The sequence below is a fragment of the Choristoneura fumiferana genome, chromosome 5 (genome assembly GCF_025370935.1).
Source record: "Choristoneura fumiferana chromosome 5, NRCan_CFum_1, whole genome shotgun sequence".
Lineage (NCBI taxonomy): Eukaryota > Metazoa > Arthropoda > Insecta > Lepidoptera > Tortricidae > Choristoneura > Choristoneura fumiferana.
This window is the reverse complement of record NC_133476.1, coordinates 8213614-8239442: the sequence shown is the minus strand read 5'-3', so window position 1 is coordinate 8239442 and position 25829 is coordinate 8213614. Positions and strand designations below refer to the sequence as shown.

General features: G+C 38.0%; 1 protein-coding gene across 2 annotated transcripts in view; it reads right to left on the bottom strand.

Annotated features, from left to right (window-relative positions):
• Nucleotides 1–25829, bottom strand: part of EcR (Ecdysone receptor) — a 289167-nt gene that overhangs the window by 175857 nt on the left and 87481 nt on the right. The window contains exon 1 of one of the 2 annotated variants that reach the window (XM_074087734.1): nucleotides 11482–11918. The exons of the other annotated variant lie outside the window; for it this stretch is intronic. The gene's annotated coding sequence lies outside the window, so the exon portion shown is untranslated. Of the gene's footprint in view, nucleotides 1–11481; nucleotides 11919–25829 lie in introns of those variants that run through there. 2 annotated transcript variants of the gene reach the window in all.

The window sequence follows — 25829 nt, the reverse complement described above, 5'->3', positions numbered from 1 at the left end:
AATACTATATTTACCTCCAGGCACGTGTTTCTAGCTGAATGGGGGCAGGCCTTGCCCTTGAACTCGGGACGAGGGGAACGCACCGCCCAAATGGCCGCACCTCCCGCGGCCTCAGGGTTGGAGCGGGTTCCCCGGGTGAGTCTAGAGGCCTAACTTTAGCCGATACATTATTAGAAGGTTAAACAGATTCCTCTGCAGAACTGGCAAGTGATGAAACTGATGAGGATGATTGTAAAGAGCAATACGCTTGAGGATAAAGCAACACCGGAAATAAACAAATCCAGTCATATTTCAATGAGATTTCGGTGTTATTTACAACGAAACATTTTCTCGGTAATTTTAATGAAAAGTGATCCTTTGTAAAGATAAAAAGGTCTACAGTCTGTTCAATATAGGAATGGACAGAAGAAAAATAGGCTCTTTTTAGACACGCTTTAGGAAATCATTTAATAAATTGCATTTTTTAGTATACGGTCTAAACTAAATTCTAATGAAAATATCAAAGACGTCAATTTAGTTTCATTTATTCATTAACTAACTGTTGCCCGCGACTCCGTTCGCGTAGAATTCGTTAATTGCTATCCCGCGGGAACTATGAAATTTTCCGGGATAAAACTATTCTATGTCCTTCCCGGGATTTCTACTATCTGTATACCAAATTTCACCTAAATTGGTTCAGCGCGTAAGGCGTGAAGAGGTAGGTAACAAAAAATTATACAGACTTACAAACTTTCACAATTATAATTAATATTAGTGAGATTAACTTTGCTATTTTTCATTATCATAATAAAAAAAAAAACTTTTTCTATATTGTGTAAAACAGAAACGTCTTCCTTTAAAATACCTAAAGAGGCAGAGGTAAAGAACATTCTGCAAGAAACGGAATGATTATAATATTGTTAACTCAAAAAATAATCTGTACATTATTTATAGTTTTTGATAGCCAGTTTGGATCAAAATTTGATGACCTTTAATCATATACGAATAGTTAACTTTTCACAACTAAAGCACTGCACCAAATTCAATGCAATTTGGAATGGAAAAAAGCTTGTAATTCATAGCAGTAACTATAAACAGAGAATGAGAGCGGATGAGTCCTCGAAACCCAGTTATTAAACTATGTATTAATATAAATCGTATGTATAATTCATGTACGGAATTACATTTGAAATTTACCACGAGCTTTGCGGTGAAGGAAAACATCGTGAGGAAACCTGTACAAACCTCTCTTGTTCTGAGAGGAGGCCTGTTCCCAGCAGTGGGACTTATCGTATTTAGGCTGGGATGATGAATATAAATCGAATTAATATTTTATATCAAATTACGTATTAATATTGTGTTATTTTGTCATTTATAACAAACACATTTTGTAACAAAATTATGACTTCGTCTTATTACTTCTTTTATTCATCATCATCATCATCATTATTACGACTTCACAAAAAATGTTTAGAACCCCTTCTTCTGTGACCTTCTAGAGTTCAATGTTATCCTGAATGGACTATAAACACTTCAAAGAATCTTGAAATTGGCAAGAAAATACTTAAACTTAAGTGAGCTGGCCAATGTCAAAGGTTCGTCAGGTTTGAGCCGCGGGCCAGTTTGGTAGCCCTAGGCGCCCCTCCCCCTGCCCTACTTCCCGCGCCCCCGCGCCCTGATCAATAGCTTCCTACTTACACAGTTTCCGGCTTACACGTGCCTATATTCGCCGACGTCGGCTTGACAAAATTGTTCTTACCCCACCAAAGTTCTACGGAATCCAAACGTCTTATTTCAAATTTTGCGACACAGATGCCGATTTATATTATATTCTAAGGAAGTTAGGGGTCTGTTTGGAAGTCTCAACACATCCAATTTTTCTTTTGTTAAGAACTTATGTTATTGAAGTTATGAAAATAGATTTGCTATATATTTTTGTTGGCCGTTGGCGTCCCTATCAACTATTTTGCTACAATCGATGGATGGGCCCAATATGATTCAAATAAGCGATCATTAATATACTAACTCTCAACAGGTCACAAACACACGCAACGCACATCATGCAACAGCAGATGCATTTTCCAAACTTTTTAGAATATAATTGATTGAATCAGGCGTTACTTTGCGGAGGTCCATATCAATGAACTAAAAGAATTTATTTGTTCACCCGCGACCTTATGATAGCTAAGTTTATGCAAGATATGCGTGTTCATGCAGTTCCTCCACCTCCACACCGTAAGAACACACACAAAGCACACAAACCCATCTATCACCACCACCACACTACACTGACGCGTTTCGAACTCAACCAGAGCTCATCTTATCTTCAGAGCAACACAATCGTACACCATGCTACCGGATGTTAGACTAACAAACCACAACAAATCTATATTTTACCCCGAACAAAACAAAACTACCCACAAAATATTAATAAATTTTAATGGTCATATAAAACTACCTTGAATTTTTACTTATTTACTGTTAAGGAGTGTTTTATAAACTGTTATTGCGGAAATTAGACCCAAGCCGTAGTAAAGGAGATGATACTAAATTTACCTGTTCATTAATAATATACCCCATACGGTTGTACCTTATTATTTCCATGCATTCCAGAACATATCTTGCATAAACTTAGCTATCATAAGGTCGCGGGTGAGCAAAGAAATTCTTTTAGTTCATTCTTCATCATCCCAGCCTATATACGTCCCACTGCTGGGCACAGGCCTCCTCTCAGAACAAGAGGGCTTGGGCCATAGTTCCCACGCGGGCCCAGTGCGGATTGGGAACTTCACACGTACCATTGAATTGCTTCGCAGATTTGTGAAGGTTTCCTCACGATGTTTTCCTTCACCGCGAAGCGAAGCGCGAAGTTCATTCTTAGAATGTGATATATATGAGTGGGCAGCAGCGATCTCTGTTGCTAACTAGAAACTCCAGGCTCCAGTACTGCAGTGTGGAGTGTGGAAGGCAAGGGGAACCAACACACAATTTTTCCAACTCTGTTAAGAGTGTTACGACTTAGAAGGTAATAAACGAAGACGAAGGTAAATTTTCTTAAGCTATGAACTTAATTTAGTACCTAAAAAGTCGACCACTTGCCTATTTTCATCTAACTTCACAGAGCACTCTGTGCTGGATTCCCACGAATTTGATGAGGCCCTTTTTGCATTTGTTTATGTTTACAACAAAATAAAACTTTATCCGTTCTTTCAACTATATATAAATAGTGCGCTGTCACGCGATTCAAGTATTGTACTGGCTTGAATTACGCAATGCAAAGTAGTAATAGTGTGGTCCTTCCGACGTTGGCCAGCGATCAATAGTTTGCCTCCTACGCTGCGTTTGGAGTAAATAATTGTGTAGACACCGTGTACAACGTTGTTAGTTGTTCCGGTGCTTGTAGCGCAGCATAATAAGTGGGGTGGATGACTGTGCTAGATGGAAAGCAAACGATGCATTGTGACACTGACACACGTGTCTGCAACACTTCCGATGAGCGACGTGCGTCTAGGTCGGTTACAGTAGCTTAGGACATTGCACTTCCTTTTTTACGTAAAGACACTTTCTATCGTCTGGAGATTACGTCTTCTTTTTATTAATATAATAAATAATTATTTTAATGTTGAATTAAAGTTGAGTTTACCAGTAGTTTAAACTTTGAATGTTTCTTCTTCTAATAAAGAAATTAAAACAGAACGTATTAAACTATTCTGTGTATTAAATCACAACGTATTAAATCATAATAAAGTTCGGCGTGTAAGTAGATACTAACATCCAATGGTAATAATAAGCCACGCGAACCCGCAATAAAACCGAGCCCTCTCCTATTTTGCCATAAAAAGAACTATCGCAAGTCTTCAAAAGACTTGATTATGCATTGCGTCGTCTTATTGTAGATCAGATCTATTGACATTGTAGCAAGAACGTGAGAATAGATCGTCGCGGGCATTTATAACCTAAAATCACCTTGGCCGGTTTTCACATCTGCCAGTGCCGGTTCGGCGGGCAAGTGGAACGAGCAGCACTGCCCATTGTCAATCACGTCGACTTTGCAATCTGGTATGCTTTTGTTTCTCAACTCAACGTTTTCTTTGACTCGCATTTTGTCGTTTTACGACGAATGTTCATCTTTAATTTAAGAAGTTTATTATTACATAAGCTCAAGTTAATAAACACCCAAGAGAACTATTATTATTATTAACACTGAAAGATTTAGCACAAAAGTAAAAGTGTTCGTAAATTTTAATTTTCAATAAGAATCTTATAAATGAGTGAGTAAATATTTATTCTTGGCCCATTATCTATCTTAAACTGATTTATTACCAAAATGCCAAACACTACAAAATTATCAAGTTTGTTTAAGATAAATAAATCAACTGTTACGCATCCGACTATGATCTGGATCACAGTAGGAGTAACCTTACATTTAAGCGCTCGAGTTCCCAATTCCTTAGTGACTCGATCCTTTTATGTTTTATTTTTATTTCGGTCAACGGCCGTACGGCCCCATTGAGCGCTCCATTGACATCAATTTATAGGTTTAAACCTAACCGTCCTAAATAGGGCTAACTTCTCCATTTTCTATTGAAGCCACACGTGCAAAGGCCGCTATTTATGGAATAAAGCTCTTTTGAATATCCCTCGCAAAACTGCTATTCGCAATTGAATCAAGAGCTCATACTCTACTTTTAATTATGTCAACGTCACCACCAAACGAGAGCTTACAATGTGTAAACTCAACTAGTTTTGTGTGGGTTTTTACCAATGGTTTCTGGAATATAGAATCTTTTGCAACAAAATTGTTAAGTATAAATAAGCAAAATGATCAGTTCTGTTGACGTCACTATCTATAGTGGTCAGGCCATTAATCTTGTCAGATTTAATAATAACCCAAGAACAAAGGTTATGCGGTAATACAATGTTGCTACCAGTATTACACCCGCACCCACCCAAATCGTTTGTAGCAACGCGCGGTAGTGTTTGGTCTAGGCATTCGATCGGCGTATGTTGACCGGGCGATTCACCTTGAGACCGCGCCTCGCCAACCAGTATCGCCTCCTATAACCCTACCAAGAAAAGTTACTCCGCCTAGTTCTCAACTTATACACAGCAACAAACGTATCAAAATTGGATGCGTATTCAAGTTTCGTACAATGCTCAAGACCGGTCCATTCCGTTGTGGGTGAGCGAGTTGAGGAATGCATGGGACGGACGGCATGATTCGAAACTGTGCAGCGTTTTCGGTTACCCATTTAGTTACCTATTCGATACCTACTTAGATTTTATAGCGGTAAAATTTACTGTCTAATTTCATGTTTCGATCTCCATTTAAATATTGCGATCGCAATTATAATTTTCTGAGCGTGGGCTCAGTTTTTGCACATTCAATTTCGGACGCACCGGCAATTGTTTGGTAATTCAAAATTAGTTCCTGCAATCATTCGCTGTAATTTTTATGGTCTTGCCCCATTATAATGGGTTAGGTGGTCTTGTATTATGATTACTGTCTGTAGATATAATCGAATTATCATACGTAATGCGTAGAGAAAGAAAATAAGCATGTCATTATTTCGGTTTGGCAATTAAATTTTTCGCATATTGTTCTATCAATCGACATTGAAGTGAATAACTTTAAATATGTTTTTTTAAATTTCAAGCCAAAGTTTTTAAATCGAAATTAAAAAGTTCTCAACAATTTAATAGCGCATTCGATTCGTCGGTTAACTACACAGCTCCTTGGTCCGCGCATGCCGTAGTGAGCTTCTTTTTTTCTCGGGTCACTGACTTCAAATTTTTCTCGTAAACCCTTACTTAATGTGTTTTTTGACCACATCTAATTTTGGGCTCCCAAATTAAAATACGTTGCATCATATCGCCGGTTGCATGAACTACTTTGTGAGTTCGTATTGAGGTTCTTCCATTTTTGGCTCTCAACTCTCGCGTGTAATACATGTCAATCAATTTGTTTTTTTCTAAAGAATTCAACCAGAGGGCCTATTGCGTAAAGTTTCTGGCACTCGTGATCGCAATCAAATGTCATTTTTTGTATGCGAAATCTGTAATTTGATTGCGATCGCGAGCGTCAGAAACGTTAGACAATACGGCCTCTGGTCTGTGAAGTTCTTTGTAGAGATTATATGACATTTAAAAAACATCGTTAACTGTTGAGTCATCTGAAGACCGAGGAAATAAATATTGAACAAGTGTCAAATGTCATGACTAGGTGTCATGAACGCACGCCGTCCTTGTATTTTTGAGATACAAAAACGACCTTTATGTGGCTGCTCTAAAATACGCTTTGCTCGTGAATTAATGGTTGTAATTTGTTCTAGCAAATCCTATTCGAATTATATTAAACTGAGAATTGGGATGGGATAGCATCAGCGGCATTCGTAAATGTTGCCAGTATAGGAAGTGATTGTTTTAAATGTAGGTAAGTTATTACTGAAGGATCCAAATATAAACAAGCAAAAGGTACAGTCAAGGGCAAAGATATCGACACAGCCAAAGTTACAAAAATATGTATACACGACTTTATGCACTTAGCATTAAGGCCGTGTATACATATTTTTGTAACTTTAGCTGTGTCGATATCTTTGCCCTTGACTGTACAAAATTTTGATCAAAAATATCTGAACACGACTCTATTGTTAAAGGCGTAGAAGCTTGTAAAATTTTTGCTGACAAGTTTATAAAATCGACTGTACCTTTATTCCTTCTTTTAAAATCAAACTTCAATCTAATATAATATAAAAGATGTACATATAGATAAAATCGCACGACTGCATGTTATTCACAAGAAAATTTTACAATATAGTTACTCTCTAATTATTGTGGTGTTTATAAATGGAACGTTTGCAAAATGAATGTGTCACCCTTTACATAGAGGCACGGCAGTGTATCTGTACGATCACCTACATTCAACGTGGATTTGCTTTGTAAGGGTATCATGTTCCGGTATCGGTGATATTATAACCTGCATTACAAGCGTATTTCTTACATTCACATTGTACCATCAATTTAGCTGAATCAAACAGTGCAATTGACCCAAATGGGTTTTCATTATGCGTAAGCTGGTAAGGGACCAAAGGCTTGCTTACGATTCGTTCAGCAGCTATTGGTAGATTTCGAACAAAAGTCAAATTCAATACAAACGGTGTTTTTTCGACTCAATTTTACAGTCCAATTCAATAGCTCGCCAAAAAGCAATTTGTCACGTCGCACGGTGGCCGTGTCATCAAGTTGGCCATAACGCCCACCGCAGTGAACTGGCATCTATTGGTTTAAAAATCCGCCCACTCAGGTGAGGAGCTAGCTATTTGTTATCATCGTCTGTGGCTCGGAAACCCCGATGTTAACGGGACGCCCCAATTCAGGCCCCGAAATAAACCGCGATCTGTCCCAGTTTTGAGGCCCCCGCGTGCCCCGCGCCTAGCGAGCTCCCACTAGAAGTGTACACGGCAAAGGTGACCCGAGGCCACGTGGAATTGACAGTGAAACGGCTCGTGACAAAACGACTCACAAGAAAAAGCGAGTGGCATAAAGGATCAAGTAGCAACATTCATTGTAAAATTAAGTGATGATTCTAATATCACTTGCTCAGCCCCTTCAATTGTTAACAATAACCCGCCTAATTCCCTAATGAATGTGCGTACCCACATGGACGGACATAATGATATTTTGAAGCCGGCACGTGACGCCCCATCCGTCGGGTCTAATAGAACGCGCTATAGCTATGGTGCTATAGAAACTTAGGGTGTTGTATAGTGTAGCCAAATATCGGAGGCGGAGTGGGTGAATGACCTGAGTTGGTTCGCAGGCACCTGCGTCGCCTCTGTTGACACAAGCAACTAACACGCGTGGATACGACTCTCAAGTGATAATGACAGTCGGTGCAACGTACCTAGTGCTGTCTGCTTAGTATTAAATTTTACAACTGGAATTATTTATTTATTGGATACGTTGATTTGAGATATGCGGGAATGAGGTTGCCGTAGTTTTAATTTTAAGAGCGTTAATTCCTGCTGAGCTGGCAACGTTGCATTTTTGTTAGTTTTTCTCGATTATTCCATAAAAATTGAATGAAAAATAATAATGTTGTCTGATGGAACACCGACATTGAACACCGAACACCGTCTTTAAATCCAAAAAACCCCGCAATATCTTAAGACCAGGGTATTCAATCAGTGTGTCTTGCCCGTCTTCACATATGGAAAGGAAACCACCACTTTAACAGAAAGGACAAAGAGCAATGGAGCGAATAATGCTCGGAATACACCTTCTGGACCGAAAGAAAAACGAGTTGATCAGACAGAAGACTAAAGTGAATGACGTAATAACAGAAATAGAACGCAGAAAGTGGAGATGGACAGGACATATTGCTAGAATGGACCACAGTCGTTGGGTGAGGAGAGTCCTGGAGTGGAGACCCCGTGCTAACACCCGCGGTAGAGGACGACCACTAAAAAGATGGACAGATGATCCGGAAACAAGCTGGCGTAAACTGGATGCGAGTGGCAATGAAAAGACAAGACTGGAAAAGTAGAAAGGAGGCCTATGTCCGAAGACGGGCGCTATAAGGGCTGTTATAGATAGATAGAGATAGAACACTTCTTAATATATAAGTTAATGTGTTTAGTCCAATAATTATTCGTTATAGACTATTATTTCTTTCAAAAACCGGTCATAAACATTAATTCGTTTTTAAGGAATATGAAAGTCTTTCACGAATAATTATTGGAGTAGACATTAACTTTTATACTTATTAAGAAGTGTTCTATCAGATTTTTTTTTAATTTTAATTTTTAGGTCCGTTTGACGTTTGCTCGTGATTGGTTAAATAACTAAATGAGCGAATCGCAAGCAAACGTCAAACGGACCTCACGATACTAACGCCATCTAGCGATGTTTCGTCTCTGTGGAAGCCCTCATTGGTGAACACGATCAATTGGCTGTAATATTCGATTTGTCAACGAAAAATTCGTGTATGCAAGTTGACGAATTAAAATAACGTTTTTATTTTCCGAAGTTCTCTTTTTGTTACTAACGAATAATATGGGAAATCCGAAACAAGAGTTAGGTTGAACGATTAACCAAAACATTGCATGCTTTTAATTTTAACGTAAAATTAAATTAACCCATGTTACGTTTAAATGAATTTATGAAAGCAGCGACTAGTGCCGTTGTATCAAATTACGTAGACAGCAGTTCATTAGAGTTAGCGTAGTCCTCAGCTTTCCGCGTGGGATCGGGGTCGCGGCCTTGCTCTATTTCTCAAAACTGGCACTTTTTATTTGCTCTTTAAACTACGGCCAACAAACTAGGGTTTTGTAAGATCGATGGTGGATTTGAAATTTGGCACTTCTGACGGAACAGGTTGAAAAATTTTGAAGTATAAAATGCAGAGAACGTGAGATTTGCAAAATTTTTAGCTCCAGAAATTGTCAAAATTAGATCGAAATAATAGCTGGTAATCAATAAAAGGCCAGGAAAATAATAGCAAGAAAATTTCAGGAATGCTTAGTAGTAAAACATGCAGTGACGTAGGTAAGCATAATGCATCCACATCGAACAGTGTCTGTGAAGTTGCTAATCCTATGCAATGAGTGAGACGTGTATTGGATGCAGATGCTAATACATAATAGCATTTTTTTGATAGCGAACTACGTTTTATGCAACTATCTTACTAAAAAGACATGCAGTGAACTTGTTCCAGGAATAGATACAATTTATGTTGGTACAAATCAATCAGCTGTGAGAAATGTATCGATAAAAGTTGTAGTCGTAGATATTTATTGCTTTAGATAGCCGCTAAGTGCGTTTGCCACAAAAACAGAAGCTAAACAGGCAGAACCAGTTGCAATTGCCGATGACAACAATTACTTCCATTCCATACTAAATGAGCTGGCAGGTATTTTACATATTACGTAGAGTAAAAAACCAATTGGTATATAATGACGCTTCGAGTTATGATCTGACATTTATAAACGAAACTAGTATGTGCCCCAGCCATGTGCCATGTGTGTATGCTTACCAGAAACGTTAATTAAAAGCAACATAAAAATGAAAGTAATATTACAAATGCGCAACATATTAAACATCTCTAAACGCAATCAGTTAAATGGATAGACATGTATCGTAGTATAAACACTATAAGGATTTGCATTGTTTATTAAATTTGACCGAGTTCAGTTACTGCGTTGGCAATATTCTTAGCTCAGTTAATTGGGAGAGATCTGACAAAACATAACACGACACGGTAATCTAAACAAATAATTTAAAAGCGAAATGATTGCGATGTGTGGAAGAAAATTTTGCAAAAAACATGTTTTATTTGGAACCGAAATAGTTACGACTTTTTGAATAAAATTTAGCAAAGTTGTGGTAGCTGATGAGCAAATGGATTAGTAAATAAAATCGGCCACCGGAAAATTACATAAACCATTATGTGCTCATTAGGTATCAATCAATTCAGAAGTGGTACTCTCCGTGTTATCTGTTGAGTTGTTGTTATGTTGACCCTTTAGAAATTAGTACTACTTCCTATCTACTCCTACTATATATTGAGATAGGTATTTATTTAAGTGTAAGCTGTTAATCGGCTGTAGAGTACTAGCTTAGTAGTATTGAAGATAACTCGTACTAATTCAATTTAGTAAAGCTAAGCTGGCGTACTGTGGGGTAGGCATCGGCTGATGAACTTAATGCAATAAAGATCCAAGGATATGTTGCAGTAGTTTTTATGATTAACAGGAATTCATTGGATGCTAATGGATTCAAGGCTTTGATTGCAGTTTTTTTTTCAAACTAATCTTTTGCAAGCGAAATATTTAAGTATATTATATCTACTACGACAAAGTTCACGACACGTGCTGTTAATTTCTAAGGATAAAGAGCGCGAATATCGAGTAAAGGTTAAATAATGATTAAAAGTGTAATAGAAGACGGGCTTTTTAGTTTTAAAGAATTGTTGTAAACTATTGTTGCTGAAGACGATAATGAATAAGTAGAGTCAGGTAAGTAGGTTATTATTGTATTGTACATAAGTCAACGTTTCTAGGTAAGTACTTTAAAAGTTAAATAGGTTTGGTGCGTGTAGCTTAGTGCGTTCCGTGATTTCAGTAGAAAAGTAAATTCAGTTCAATTCAATTTTGACATGTAAGTATGTAGGTTTCTCCTGTTTTTTACAATCCTGTTTGAAGTAAATATGACAGCATTTGTATATAAGTTTCACAACGTGGTAAACGAGTTTCGAAATTTTACTTTCAAGACATACTTACTACCGAAATAAATATTAATATAACAAGGTAAGTTTCGAGTGAGTGATCAGCTGTGCTGTCGCTGTCGCGTGTTACCGGCGTCCGGCCCGCGGCCCGCAGCCCCCATACCAGCCGACAAGTGACACTTTCCAACTTGCTATAAATATTCAACGGCCACTCTGCCAGCAGGCGCTCTCACCGACGCAGACTCGGCGCCGACCACCAGTCTCCTAAAGATACCCACCTAGATACAGTTTGGGCTCAATTTTGACGGCCCACTCTCGCACTCAGCCAGAAATACAGTCGACTCGGTGCGGGCGGTCCAGCCATACAAAAGCGCCTCTGTCTATTCATCCATCACTGCACATCCGCACGATACGGCTAGACTCACGATTTCACTGTCACAGCACGCGGCGGCCGACCGGCCTGCCGGAGTCACGGGCACGCACCACAGATGTTTTTGACAGTACGAATATTAAAGAGTTGACGCGAGCATCAGTTCACGCCGAGGTGAAACCGCCGCGCGAGGCCGACCTGCACACTCGAGGGCCGTCGAAGCCTGAACAGAACAGGTGTGCTGCAGCTAATGCAAGAGAGTAACGAGACGCCGCGCGTGACTCGCCGCCGTCGACTGACGGGGCGCGCCGCGACGAGCCTAGGCCGCACCAACACACGCGCACTCGCGCACACTCGCGCCCGTGGCCTCCTCCCCCGCGCCACGCCGCCGTCACAACGCTACCACCGCCGTCACTCCACGCCTCTCGACTTGAAGATTCGATGATATTTTAAACCTAATTTGACTTTAAAATGTTACCAGATACGCTTCAAGACGTGAGCCGTTGGACAGGAATATATACTGAAACTGAAGTTATAGCACAGGACAAATTTAATTAGTTGCGCATTGAATGGACGGCGCGTGTAGAAACGACGAGAGCGCATGCGCCACGCACACACGGTAACCGAACGTCTACTAGAAATTCGAACACTTGTGTCTATGCGAGGCCAAAATGGGACATGCAAAATAAGTCTTAGTAACTAACGTAATATGAAAACTTTTCAGACAGAGCCTTAGTAAGCACATTGAAAAACAAATTAAAATGTGAGGCCAAGTTTCAATTCGTTGATGAAGCTGACAGACAGACAACGTCCAATAGTTACGATGACCGCAGCGATGCTGCAGACAGTGTCAGAAGTGCAACGTAATTCGTGAGGAGGCAGAGTAAGGTCACCAGTGTTATAGTCGCTATGCTGAAAATTGCGCAAATAGATGTTCTAATGTTCCAATGAACTCGTTTAATAATAGAAGGCGTAGCGCGGGCGTCACTGAACAGATACTAGTGGTAAGTAGCGTAGCAAGTGATGTTGACTACAAATTACTACTCGCATCACCGCCGCGCAAAACACGTAAAAGTTGGCCAGGACACGATATAGACGAATACAAAAAACGTAACCACGTTTCTGCATGAATGAGGATGATCACGTAACATCCAACTACATTAAATTGTACAACATAATCAAATGAACAGAAACGATGAATACCAAGAGCAAGACGTAGGTGGTGATGTAGTGCACTACGATACTCTGAATAATAAAGAAAGAGACTGATTACAGAAATTCAATCAATGAATGACAACAAAATATCGTTTTATCGGGAATACATTTTGAAATGGATAGTTTCGATAAGAGAAGTTAAATAATTTAATGCCAGGAGCGTTCGTGGCTATTTTTTTTGCAAAATAACAAAAAAATGCGGCGGCACCACTAAGGCTTAACAGACACAACCAGAATATTTTGACTTAATACTCCTACACATAGTAATGAATAATCATTTGTCTGCGCAATAAATAACGATATCAGACTAAAAGTATGAATTTATAACTAGCTAAACAAGTATAATAAATCTTTAAATTATGTAACGCCCAAAGCAACAACGGAAGAAAGAACACCAGGATTTGCATAAAAATAGCAAGTTTAATTTAAATTGTTATAAACGCGGAGTTTGAAAAGAGCAATCAACTTTAGACAAAAATAAAAAGTACAATAGGAGTTACGTCTAGTCTCAAAGTAGATTATGTAGTACAGCTAAAGAAGTGATCCAGAGATCCGGTAGTTAAAGTCTCTCTTTTATTGTCAACTCGAGATGTGAAGGACACGGTGATGGCTACAGACAAGCCTGGCCTGTTCGCGCGAGGTGGTCGCTCGGGATACCAATCTGAGCTTCCGCCGGCGACGGATCATTGCCAGAAACACTTAAAGCAAAAAACAAGAAAACCTCGCAACACTCAAGCAACATGCACATACTGAACTGTTCGCATTAAGAAAACAATTTAACGTGGGATGCAAAAAGCACGGCGATGGATATTCCAAAAACAATAATACTTAATAGCATGCCGGGAGCCAAGATCGTTATCGACGTAGGAATTTGTTAAATTTTATTGATATCACGTGGGTTGGTGTGCCAATATTACTGTGAAATTATGTTTATATTTGAAATCATTGCATTTATGGAGAACATTAGTTTTGCATTTTCTTAAAACTGGAGTCTGATTATGATCTGAAAGTTATGGTAATGCAATGTAGGTTGATTAGGAATTAAGTAAAGATAACGTTTGGCAATATACATTTTTTAATTGCTTAAGTCCTAATGTGATTTCTAAGCGCTACAGTAAACTGTCTAAATTAGGGAGAGCATTTAAGCAAATTGCATTTAAAAGCAAAAATCTTATTATCATTAAGACTGGAAATACGACTGAAATACGGAGGTAAAAATAACGTGTCAAATAACAAGTAATGCCCGTGAAACTTTCAGTGTCGGGGTGCGCTGGCGCTGGTAACGCGTGAAATTCCCGACAACTCATTAGCTCTGCGCAATGACAGTGACAGTCGAAGCAAACGCGAACAATTCATTTTCCTTGCCCCAGTGACGTACGATATCTCCAATTTTTTAGCAGCTATTTCGAGACAGAATAACAAATTACTTTCGAGGCGACGCGAATTCTATCGGTTTATATCGACGGAATTATTGCTCGTTTAGCGCTTAATTAGTTACACGCGTGTTGACAAGATGAATGGTTTTCTTGTATAATTTTTTAAATTTAAATTCTTGCCAGGAGACTACATAGGTATATATTTTAACCAAATACAAGTTGTTATCCGCGACTTCGGTTATTCCTAGCCCGCGAGACCCATGTAGCTACCAGGGATGAGTAAAAAGTACTTATGCCGTGATAGTTTTATCTATATATATATCTTATACCTATAAACGAGCAATACCTTTAAACGAGCAATTGTTGTATATGTGTATTCGTGGATCTCGAAAACGGCTCCAATGATTTCGATGAAATTTGGTATGTAGGGGTTTTCGGAGATGAAAAATCGATCTAGCTTGGTCTTATCTCTGGAAAAACGCTTATCAACGAGTTTTAGCCCGAGCAAAGCTCGGTCGCCCAGGTACTAAATATAATTCAGAATAAATTTCATCAAAAGTTATCGGGGTTTAAGCGCCAAAAAGTATGTAAGAGACACACAGGGTAAAGGCACTGTTACACATGCTCGTTAGTAGCAAGAGAACATGCTACTATCGAGCAAATGCTACCTAGTAGCATGTCGTGTGAACAGGACATGCTACTATCGAGAATGCTTATTAGTGGCATGCTCGTGACGGGAGTGGAAGGGGGAAAGGTAATTTGTTTTTACAAAAACGACTATAATAAAAATGTGAATCATAATTTATATTTATATCTTGTAACTTGCTGAATTTATAAATTCAATTTGTAAGTAGGTTAGTTACAATTTTTTTAATTTGATTATAAATTTTAATTTTTAATTTTATCTCAATTTCTAATTTGATTATAATTTTTTAATTAATTTCAACTGACTATATTTTTGAAGTGTATTTGAAGTCTGTACCGTTTTAATTATGATTATGTAAGATTAATTTTGTATTTCTACCTAGCAATTTAATGTTTTGTACGCCCATTGGCAAGACATAGAAGATCACAAAATGTCTTAACAACTCTGTATCTTACAGCCTACCTTATGTTCTACAATAAACATTTTTTTCTGATTCTGATTCTGATTCTAATAAGCAAGTGTGAACGCGTTTGCTTCAGTCCATGAGCATGCTCATTAGTGGCATGCTCATAAGCATGCTAGTAACGAGCACGTGTAATAGTGCCTTTACTTTCACATTTAAAATTTGGCTTGAAAATGTTTTTTTTTTCTGAAATGGGTAATTGCTTTGGTCACGCTTAATATTAAGCCTATGCCTAAAAAGTTCACTCTTGACAAGAGGTTGCGGTTGAATATTGATAGCAACTCTTATGATTTTCTAGGGAAAACTGTGTAGTAGTTACCCCTGGCCTTCTACACCGCAGTGCTTGAGTGGAATTCATGGTTGGGAATCATGAACACTGCTGATCACTTTAATTTCGTAACCCTTAGTCACCTTTTACGACACCAACAGGAAAATATGTGTCTGCCTCAGTATGAGAACCAGGTACGACACGGCAAACGTACCTACTCTTACTGCTTACAATTAGGACTTAAAGATTTTAGTATTCAATAAGAGAGCAAAGTTTACGAAAATTCTTAAATATTTTCCTCGCATTCTGGCATGCGACAACATTACGATTTATAGAATTTAGAAAAGGTTATTTTAAAAAGCCGCCGACTACACAAAGCCCTCTGATTGCCTTCACAGCAGCGCTAGCGGACAATGCAACATAAACGTTTAGATATTTTCAACTGCGCCTCAAAGAAGCGTTTTCGCGATTTGTACAAACGTAAACGTGCTAACAAATAGTCGTAAATGAGTACAAATAAACTATTACTGTCGAAGCGCAAGAAGCAGTGGGAAGATTTCACACGATTCTGGGACTTCTGGGGATTCTACTTCGATATTCAATGTAGTAAAATTTTACCGTGAAGTTTATGTTTGTCAATTAAATTGTTATATAAAATTGCCAAATTAAACGGTTCAACTCACGATTATAACTCAAGAACGGTCCGACTAGTCAGTAGGAGTAGAGATTATAGTCGGTAGAGGCGGCACTTTTAGGGGGCGGCAAAATTCGCACAATGGTCGCACCTATGATTCGGACCGATTAGAATAAGCACGAAGTTTTCCATTACATATATTGTGACCTGTGACGAAATCGGGAAATCTCTAGTTTTTAAATTTAAATATCTAAGGGCCCGGGCCCACTTAGCGTCTTTCGAGCTTCGTCGTCTAGTAAACGCCCGCGCAGCGCCGACGTAACGTTCAAGTTGCGGCGCCGCGACGCCAGTGGCGTCTTTCGGCGTCAACGCGGCGTCAATAGCGTTTGTCGAACGTCAGCGTCTTGTCAGCGCTCGCATAGCGTCACTGCGATCATCTGCGTTCAGTATCAAACTCGAATCCTGTCGATGACTGCATTTCCGACATGATGTGTTATCTGTAGCTCTGACTGACTTTAACTAGCGAGCCGGCGAGCCTAGACGCCGGTATCTGACCGTCGCGCCTACGCTGCGCGGGCGTTAACGAGACGCTGGCGTCCGAAAAACGCCACTGGCGACGCGGCGCCGCATAACGTGAACGTTACGTAGGCGCTTCGCGGGCGTTTACTAGACGACGACGGTGAAAAGAATCTAAGCCTAAATAAGAGAGCGGCAAAATTTTCTTCCATCCTGGGCGGCTGTTACCCACGCTACGCCACTGCCGCGGATGATGATGATGATGATGATGATTTTAAGCTGTAGGTACTGATGGTGTCGATCTGAAATATTTTTGACATATACATTTCCATAAACGTGATCGGACCTCGTTAGCCGATTTCGTGGGTCTGAGTCATGATTATGTGATATTAAATTAACTTTTATGCATCTCATAAATATTTTAATACATGGGGTTAGCAGGTTAGGCACAGTTAGTGTTGAAAATTGTATACAAGTATCATACGTGATTAACACTAAAGTACAACGTCTCTAATTTTTGTCTCTTCTATTTATTTTTTTACTGTGTTTTTGTTGTGATGTAGTGTGTTTTTCATGTCAATAGAAGTTGTGAGTTTGAGATTAAAGGTGAATAAACGTTGAAAATGAATTTTAGGATCTAAATGTCGATTGTTAAAAGTAGTTGGGTTATTAAATCGATATAAAGAGAGTATTACAACTTGGCAGCGAAAAGCGCGATAGAGAAATTGGTAGATGTACCTACCTGTGAATACGAAACACAATGCAATAAATGCTAAATAAATGCAAAAGTCTTGTATCTTAGAAAATTGAACTTACTCGTATAAGTAGGTACTCGTGTCAGATTGTTTATCATGTTGGTACATAAAATAACTATTATGTGTGTGTTAGGTACCTAATCATTTTCATTGCTATAAAAAGACAAAGTTGTTTAATTTATTACCTTAGAACTCACTCCTCCTAAATCTCACCTATCTAAGCTAGTACCTACGCATAACTACAAACTAAACTCAATATAAACAAAATGCAAATATGCTGACAGCTAAAACGCCAGTTGTTCAACACTTCCAACGACCGAAGATTGTATCTCTCACCGAGTTCAAGAAGTCTAAGAGTGTTTTGTGGCAGGTCGGTACAAGGTTTGCAATTAACACCTGCAGAGGTCGCTTCCTATAACGAACGTCCCGCGGCGCCTGCGTCCCACACGCCGCCCACGCTGCCTACGCGCATCCAATGTCACTAAGACCAGATAAATCAATACACCCAAATGAATACGTACCATTGATTGTATAATTATGAACTTGTGATTTATAACTCGATATTCATTTCACAGCGGGCCTTACAATAAAAAATAACCGTCGGAGGGATGAGCCAGACCCCATGTTTGGGTGTGATCGATCGGACACGAGATTTCGAATCTTCGACGTTGTGATATCCGGCGAATTGATAAATTGAATTCTTGACCCAGGTGTGCGGTTAACGCCTACTTGCTGAGAATTTTCACGGCGGTGAATCAAAATAATATTAAATGTAAAAATACCGTACAACGGGATGACTTTAAAAATAGGTAGTTTAAAGTATTACATAATAATAATAACAATAATAAATAATAATAATAAAAGATATTTATTTAATAGTTTGCTTACAAATTCTACATAGGTACATAACAAATAATAAGTACAATCAAACTATCAAAAGGGAAAGCGACTCAGCTTATGCCTGCGCCTTGCAGAACAAATTCCCTTAGCTAACAGACGCTGTTTTTCAGTCGCCCCCATAAACCATAACCCTAATAAATACCATCAATTCACATGCGCATTTTTTTTACATATATTGGTGTTTTTTTACATCCATGAAGACATCACATCACAATAACTCAATCAAAAGAAAAGAGGAAAATCATCTTCCCCATTCCTCCCCACTCTGCACACCAAGAAACCAGGCCTTACAACGTCTTTGAAAGTCTGTCAGGGACCCACTACTTCTTACTGGAGGAGGTATAGGGTGTAAAGGGGGGGGAGGGTTTTTAAAGGGGTGAAAAGTTTGAGGAATCGACCCCGGCCGTTAAATTGTTTCCCGTTTTGCCTATTTATCGGCCGAGATCATAAGATGCTATGTCACAAAATGATAACCCTAACAGGTTTTCAAGAAAATATTTTATCTAACCTACCTTTACGTAAGTTACCTACTTGTATATATTATCCAACAAACTATCAGAGCCCAAATGTAATTAAAATAGTTTTTTTTTTAAATAGTTATATTAGCGTGGAAATACCGCCCAATTTAATATTAAAATTGAATTTTCCTTTAATAGCTTAATCAAATTAGGCTCCAAGAAATCTACAAATGAAAAATAAAGAATCGTGTTGGACGTTTATTGTGTGTGTATTTAAATGGTTGTAATCATAAATGCGCTAGACTCGCGTATCGGTTGCGCGGGCGCAACTCGCAAGTAGGATTTCCTTTTTAGACCACACTCGTCCATCATTAGGTCAGTGTGCGAGCATCAGGGTAAATTTGTGACAAAATAAATATCTATAAGTACTTATATTGTTATAAATGATTGAATGAAAAAAAAATATAACAATAAATTTAACCGACTACAAAAAACCATGAAAATAATTTTCTACCAGTCTGAAGTCGGTCGGTGCCTCAGCACGAGCTAGCAGGAGTGGACCTATTATAGTCATCTACCTCACCTACGCACTTTATATTCCTGCTGGCTCGTGCTGAGGCACCGACCGACTTCAGACTGGTAGAAAAATATTTTCATGGTTTGTTGTAGTCGGCTAAATTATTTGTTATAAAATTTTATTTTCACGCTTTTTAGTGTAAATAAAATAATCTAAGATACAATACTTTAATATCAACTGCTTTAATGTCAACCTTTTACGAAAGATTGCCTTTTCCGATGCTGTGACGTTCATTATTGAGGAGTCCTGTGCCCTTAGTGTAAGTTTTCGGTCACAAAATACGTCTCGATCGCGTTCGCGTTAAAATCTCAATTTGTATGGAAACACGAACGTCGCAAACGTTACGCTAGAGGCACTGGTCGTGTTTCCATAATATAAATTGAGATTTTAACGCGAACGCGATCGTGACGTATTTTGTAACCGAAAACTTATACTATAGGGCACTGGTGCTTCACCAGCCGTTTAACCATATGCGTTACGAGGAGCATTAATTGCTTAGCAACTGCGTCAAAGTAATTAAAATTCAGCCCGTGAAATACTTGTTATTGAGTAGTAACTTCGACGGTCAACTGTGGTCTGCATCATCAGTTCCACTTCACCAAATGATGATTTTCAAGGGCAAATGCACGAGTTACTACTAAATATATCCAATTTACTATAGGTGTCCCTACAACATTTATGAGTTCCCTCGATTTCCTTAACAGCCAATCATTAGATCCTGATTTGGTGCTTATGGGACCTAACTGAAGACATTCCTACTAGACGAACGCAAAAAAAAACAAATCGGTTCATAAATGACGGAGTTCTGAGGTAACAAACGTTTTTTTTTTTGTTTTTTAGCTAGCTTATAATGTGTCCCACTGCAGGGCAAAAGCCTCCCCTTTCTTATTCTATTCGTCTCTACTCTTGGCCAGCTCTTGCCAATCTGACTGGAATCGGTCGAAGTCGTCCCGCCATCTCCTTCTAGGTCTACCTCTCCTCCGGTGCCCGTCGCATGGACGGGAACTTCACGGGGTCCTTGCTCGGAATATTATCAAAGATAATATTCGAGTCCGAATCGCACTTGGCTGTTTTTTTATTATATGTAGGACTTTATTGGATCCGACAAAATTCTTGACAAAGGCAATGTGGCAAAACAAAATAAAATCCTACGATATACGACATAGTTAGATACTTATAAAGCCATCACGGCATTTGATGGAAAAAGAAGCCCACAAATAAAAATGGTTATCGACGTCAAATATGAACCAAATCCAGACCACGACCTAGAGAGGTGAACAAACGTCCGATATTCGAGTTCAACGTGGTTCAACCCAAATTTTTGACCCGATTCGATGTAAAAACCCGCGCATCGAGGGCGAACGACCGCCTGACGTAATACAGATAGACAAACAAAACGACGCGGAATGCATGGAGCCAGTTTTTAGGGGACCCGGGGCAGCGAGAGCTGGTTTTGAAACGATGGAACCATCGAGTCCTTCGCACTTCAGACACTTAGGTGGAAAAGAATATGGCCTGAGGGTCTCACTGTAGAATGTGGATGATTATAGTCTTACCCTTTGGTCTTGTTAGCTTTCAGTTTTGGTTCTATAATTTATGGTGTAGGTGGGAAGGACCTTTGGGATAAAAAGAAGCAATTTCAAATACATAATAGATTCTAGTAAATAACTCTAGAAAAAGCTAGTAAATAAACATGGGTAGTAGAAAAGAATAGGGAATAATTTGTGAATAATTATAAATTGTGTAATAGTTTTTTAAAAAAATTAAAAAATATATTAATAATTTGTGGGTAGTTTTGTTTTGTTTCATAAAACGTATGTGGCTACTTGGGGAGTTACAGTGACAAGTTAAAACGGTGGTTGTGGTTCGTTAGTCTAACAACTGGTAGCATGGTGTACGGTTGTGTCACTCTGAAGATGAGCTCTGTTTGAGTCCGAAACGCGTCAGTGTGGTGTGGTGGTGGTGATAGATGGGTTTGTGTGATTTGTGTGTGTTCTTACAGTGTGCAGGTGGAGGAACTGCATGAACACGCATATTTTGCATAAGCTTAGCTATCGTAAGGTCGCGGGTGAGCAAGGAAATTATTTTAGTTCATTGATATGGACCTCCGCAAAGTAACGCCTGATTCAATAAATTATTTAATAGTTTTTTATACAACTTTTATAGATTTTATACTAGTATTCGCCAGATTGCAAGGTGAGAGGAGGTGAAATGCAACACAATAGAATACTTTTCTTTTTAGTTGAAAAATTTCGTATAAATACTTGACTGTAGGTAAGTAATTGCATTGTCGTAAAATCTACATAAATGTATACAAAGATTTCAAATCAATCCGATCATTAGTAGTTGATCAAAATTAACATGCAAGATTTGAAAGGAAATAAATAAATGTGTATACGAGGCGAAGTTAGTGAAAAGCTTACAAAATTTGGACTCATCAACACGGTAACATCCATGACCCAGGGAAACAACGTGGAATTGCCTTATTAGTTCCGTCCAATAGCGCAACGGTACACACAACGATTGCCTTAAAATTGGAAGCTTTTTACTTAAACTTTGCTAATTTACTAACATTTTAATGAAATTTAAATGATACGCACGGTAATCCAACGTGATTTAAAATGCAATTGTGCCCTTATTTTTAGATTGGACTTGTTAAATGCAAACAGCGATCTTGAAAGCTGTAGTTTTATTTTTATTTAAATACTTCTTATCTATGATTATGATCACTTTTTGCTTGCCTGGCTCTTCTTTAGTGCATTTCAAATTATCTTATGTGCTTATTTATAGAAGCTCCGATCCGAACGAGTTCTACTACCCTACTTCTCACTCATAACTTAGTTTTTTTTTGGATAGGTTAGCTTTGATTAGAACTTCCCACAGCTAATAGCGAAAAATCGATATCTGGATTATAAAAATTCAGCTTCCCGAATTATTGGCAGTTATTTATTTTCGTCGCCCTGTTCGTAGTTTACTTCTAGTTTCTCGGGTCCACGAGGCCTTCTTTTTAACCCACGACGCAAAAAGAAGGGTGTTATAAGTTTGACCGCTATGTGTGTCTCTGTGTGTGTGTGTGTGTGTGTGTGTGTGTGTGTGTGTGTGTGTGTGTGTGTGTGTGTGTGTGTGTGTCTGTGGCACCGTAGCTCTTAAATGGGTGGACCGATTTGAATGCGGTTTTTGTCATTTGAAAGCAGGTTTTCTAGCGATGGTTCTTAGACATGGTTCAACCGTTTTTAAGATTATGAACTTTGAAGTGACAAAGTCGGGGGTTTTCCAATTTTTTGTTGTTTGGGTTATATATGGTTTCCCTTGCAAAAATACAAAAAAGACCCTTCGCTTTGGCGTTCAAATACCCCATTACAATGGCGCACATAAATAGGTATCGAAGGAATATCGTAATGTCCAGACACTTTTAAGGCTTTGCCGGCTGTCGGTGCCTCTAGTTTGTTTATGGTTTGGCAAAGAGGCCGCCAGCCACGACCACAGAGCCTGTAATTTATGCGCAGATGCAGGATAGTCCGGACCTTGGTCATCTTGGGTAACAGCCGCGTACAGTATAGCGTAGATTGGAAAATAATTAGCTCTTTTCTAATTAGTTAATGTTTATTTAGTTTTTTTTGGACACTTGATTTGAGTGACTTGCTTATGCAGAGATGATATTTTTCGAAGTCTTAAAGCGTTTAGTAAATTATTTTGGCAAAGCTCACATTGATATTTTAATAGTGATGGCTTTATAACACATATAAACAGTGTACACAAAGGACATTATTTGAGTAAAACATATAAAAGAGCTTTCAGTGTAGACTTAACATAACTTAGCGAGACATTTTTTTGTAATTTAGTGAACTGTGTCTTTAAAATTTTACCAAGGCAACATGAAAAAGTTTCAATAATAACTGACCGAAATAAAATCCAAAAATAATCAAATAATTAAATATCAATTAACATAAATGTCAAAATGTGTTCAGGTAAGTAAATTAAAGTATAACTGTACAAAAATAATCCTACCTTTTGATCCGCAGAGTCTTATTTATCTGATTAATTGAAAACATTTAATTCAACCTGTTCTACTTCTACTGCCACTATGTACTCTAATTGTGATAAAAATCTAAGACATAACTATCTTTACCTATAAATCTGAAACAAAAACATTTAACCAACATCTGCTGAAAGAATTGAATTGTTGCTAATGAAAATTCAGCGATTTTTATTATAATTCAAATATATTTTTTTCTATTCTTTCGATTATAGGAAACATCCGGTATAATTTTTAGAGTTGATAATTTACCACCTCGCTGTTCCAACATAACAAGAGAATAAGACTTTCTCAAATATTTACTTAAACAAAAAAAAAACAAGAAATTATTAAATAAAACTGAAAAAAATCGTTTTGTTATTTGCATGTAAATTCCGCCCTAATTTGCATATAATTTCGATAATAGTTTTGTTCGTATAAAATGAAGCCTATTGTCTCCAAAGTCTTGGGGCTACAGTGGAACAAACTTAAATTTATACTAACAAACATACATAAACTGGTAAAAACAGGACGTTACCTTAAGCCTTGCCACAGTCGTCGTATAAAATATTGTTTTTTTTCTTCCTTAGATCGGTCCAAATTTTAAAAAAGATGGCAATAGATAATTTCAACTTTGCCAAGGGGTTTGGTTAGATCGTGAATTAATCTACTTAGCCATTATTAAAATTGTTGACAGACAGAGACAGACATTTAGTTGGGAAAGTCGACTTTAGATATTAGAAAGCATACCTACCTAAAAAGTTTCACTTGAATAGCACAGCGGGAGATGTTTTCTTTTCAATAATATTCAATACAGATTCATAAACCATTACTGGCAACTCAATTGGAAATTGGACAGCAGCGTCTAGATTGTAAATGGTTTGAAGCCTTTGGAAATGCGTACACTGATCAAAAATAGCGATCAAAAGCATATGGAAATAGGCGTTAAATGTTTTACGCGTTTGATACTGTAAACAAGCAGCTCTTGTGCAGCAAAAAAAGAAGGTTTCCAAATGCGAGTTGGTCATAGATGACAAACATTCATGAATGTTTCTGAAGTCTTTAGGTTCATAGCAAAAAACGTTTAAGCGAATTTGAGAAAGATGTAGTTATATTATGCTTTGGATAAATAATAAAAAGAATTCTCATTCTAGCACATAATTTCCCTTTTTTCTTGCCTTTTGTTAGTAATTAAGTAATGTAATCATGTCAATGAAACAAACAAAATGAATGTATGATTTTTTATCAATACAATATAGCAATTTCAATTGAAAAAATACAACAGTGAGATAAATCTAAAGGAAATCTGTTCCAACTGCCCTAGTTTTAGGCAGAAAATCTTAGTAAACGCAAATACCGGATGAAATTATTCAAAGTCAAAGTCAAAATATTTTTATTCAATTTAGGCTATAACAAGCACTTAACCATGTCAAAAAAATCTACCACCGGTTCGAAAAAACCTCTGTTGAGAAGAATCCGGCAAGAAACTTATTTATTAAAGCTTATTAAACAGTTTACGAACAAAGCCAATCTCAGAAAGGACTCAAAAGGCATCCAACTTTGATGGTTTCGCTGACCCGCTTCGAATATAGTATGTTTACGCGAAATTAGGACAAATTTATCGCTGTCCGGGTTACGATACCATTGTCACATGTTTAATTTACTTAAGAATTGCAAGTTATTCAGACTGAACCAATATTTAATCGCATACGGACCACATTGAAAGTGCAAGCGGTCTACGAAATTCATTCCTACCAGTTGCGACTGGGCCACTATTCGGCCAATCCTAAAAGGAAATAAACGGCAACCCGGTATTATGATCATGGACTACAGTACACTGAATATAAGGTATGCAGTCTCTTGTTTGGATTCGTCATGTGCCGTTTCGAAAGCAGTAGAGAACTACTATTTATAGAAAGACGTGTAAAACCTGTAGAGCAGGATAGTGAGCATAATTAGAGAAGCGAACTTGGTTCTCCAGTCCCAGTAGGTACTAGGTACTTAAAGTTACGCAGATTTCGTTGGCTACTTTTACGTACACTAGCTTAGTCCCACGGCTTCGCTCTGTAAGAATAAAAAATTGGCTACTGTCTATCCCGTGAGAATTTCGAATAAAACATTCTAATTAATTGCTAAATTCCATGCTATTTAATATGTACCAAGCTTGAAGTCAAATCGACTAAGGGAAGTGGCCACGTGGATGTAATACGATTTGGAAAATTAAATATAACTAAACTGACGTAGGTAATAAAAAAAAAAAAAAAAAAAAACTCATGAAAAAGCTTGTTGCTGATGATGGTTTCTAATGTTTACGTGGTGAAACTTACTTGGTGAATTTATAAAATGTACCCTCAATTGTTAAAAAAAACCTGTAGGTAATAAAAGCCACAGAAACTAAGTCACTAGGTATTCCGAACAAGTGACAAATAAAAA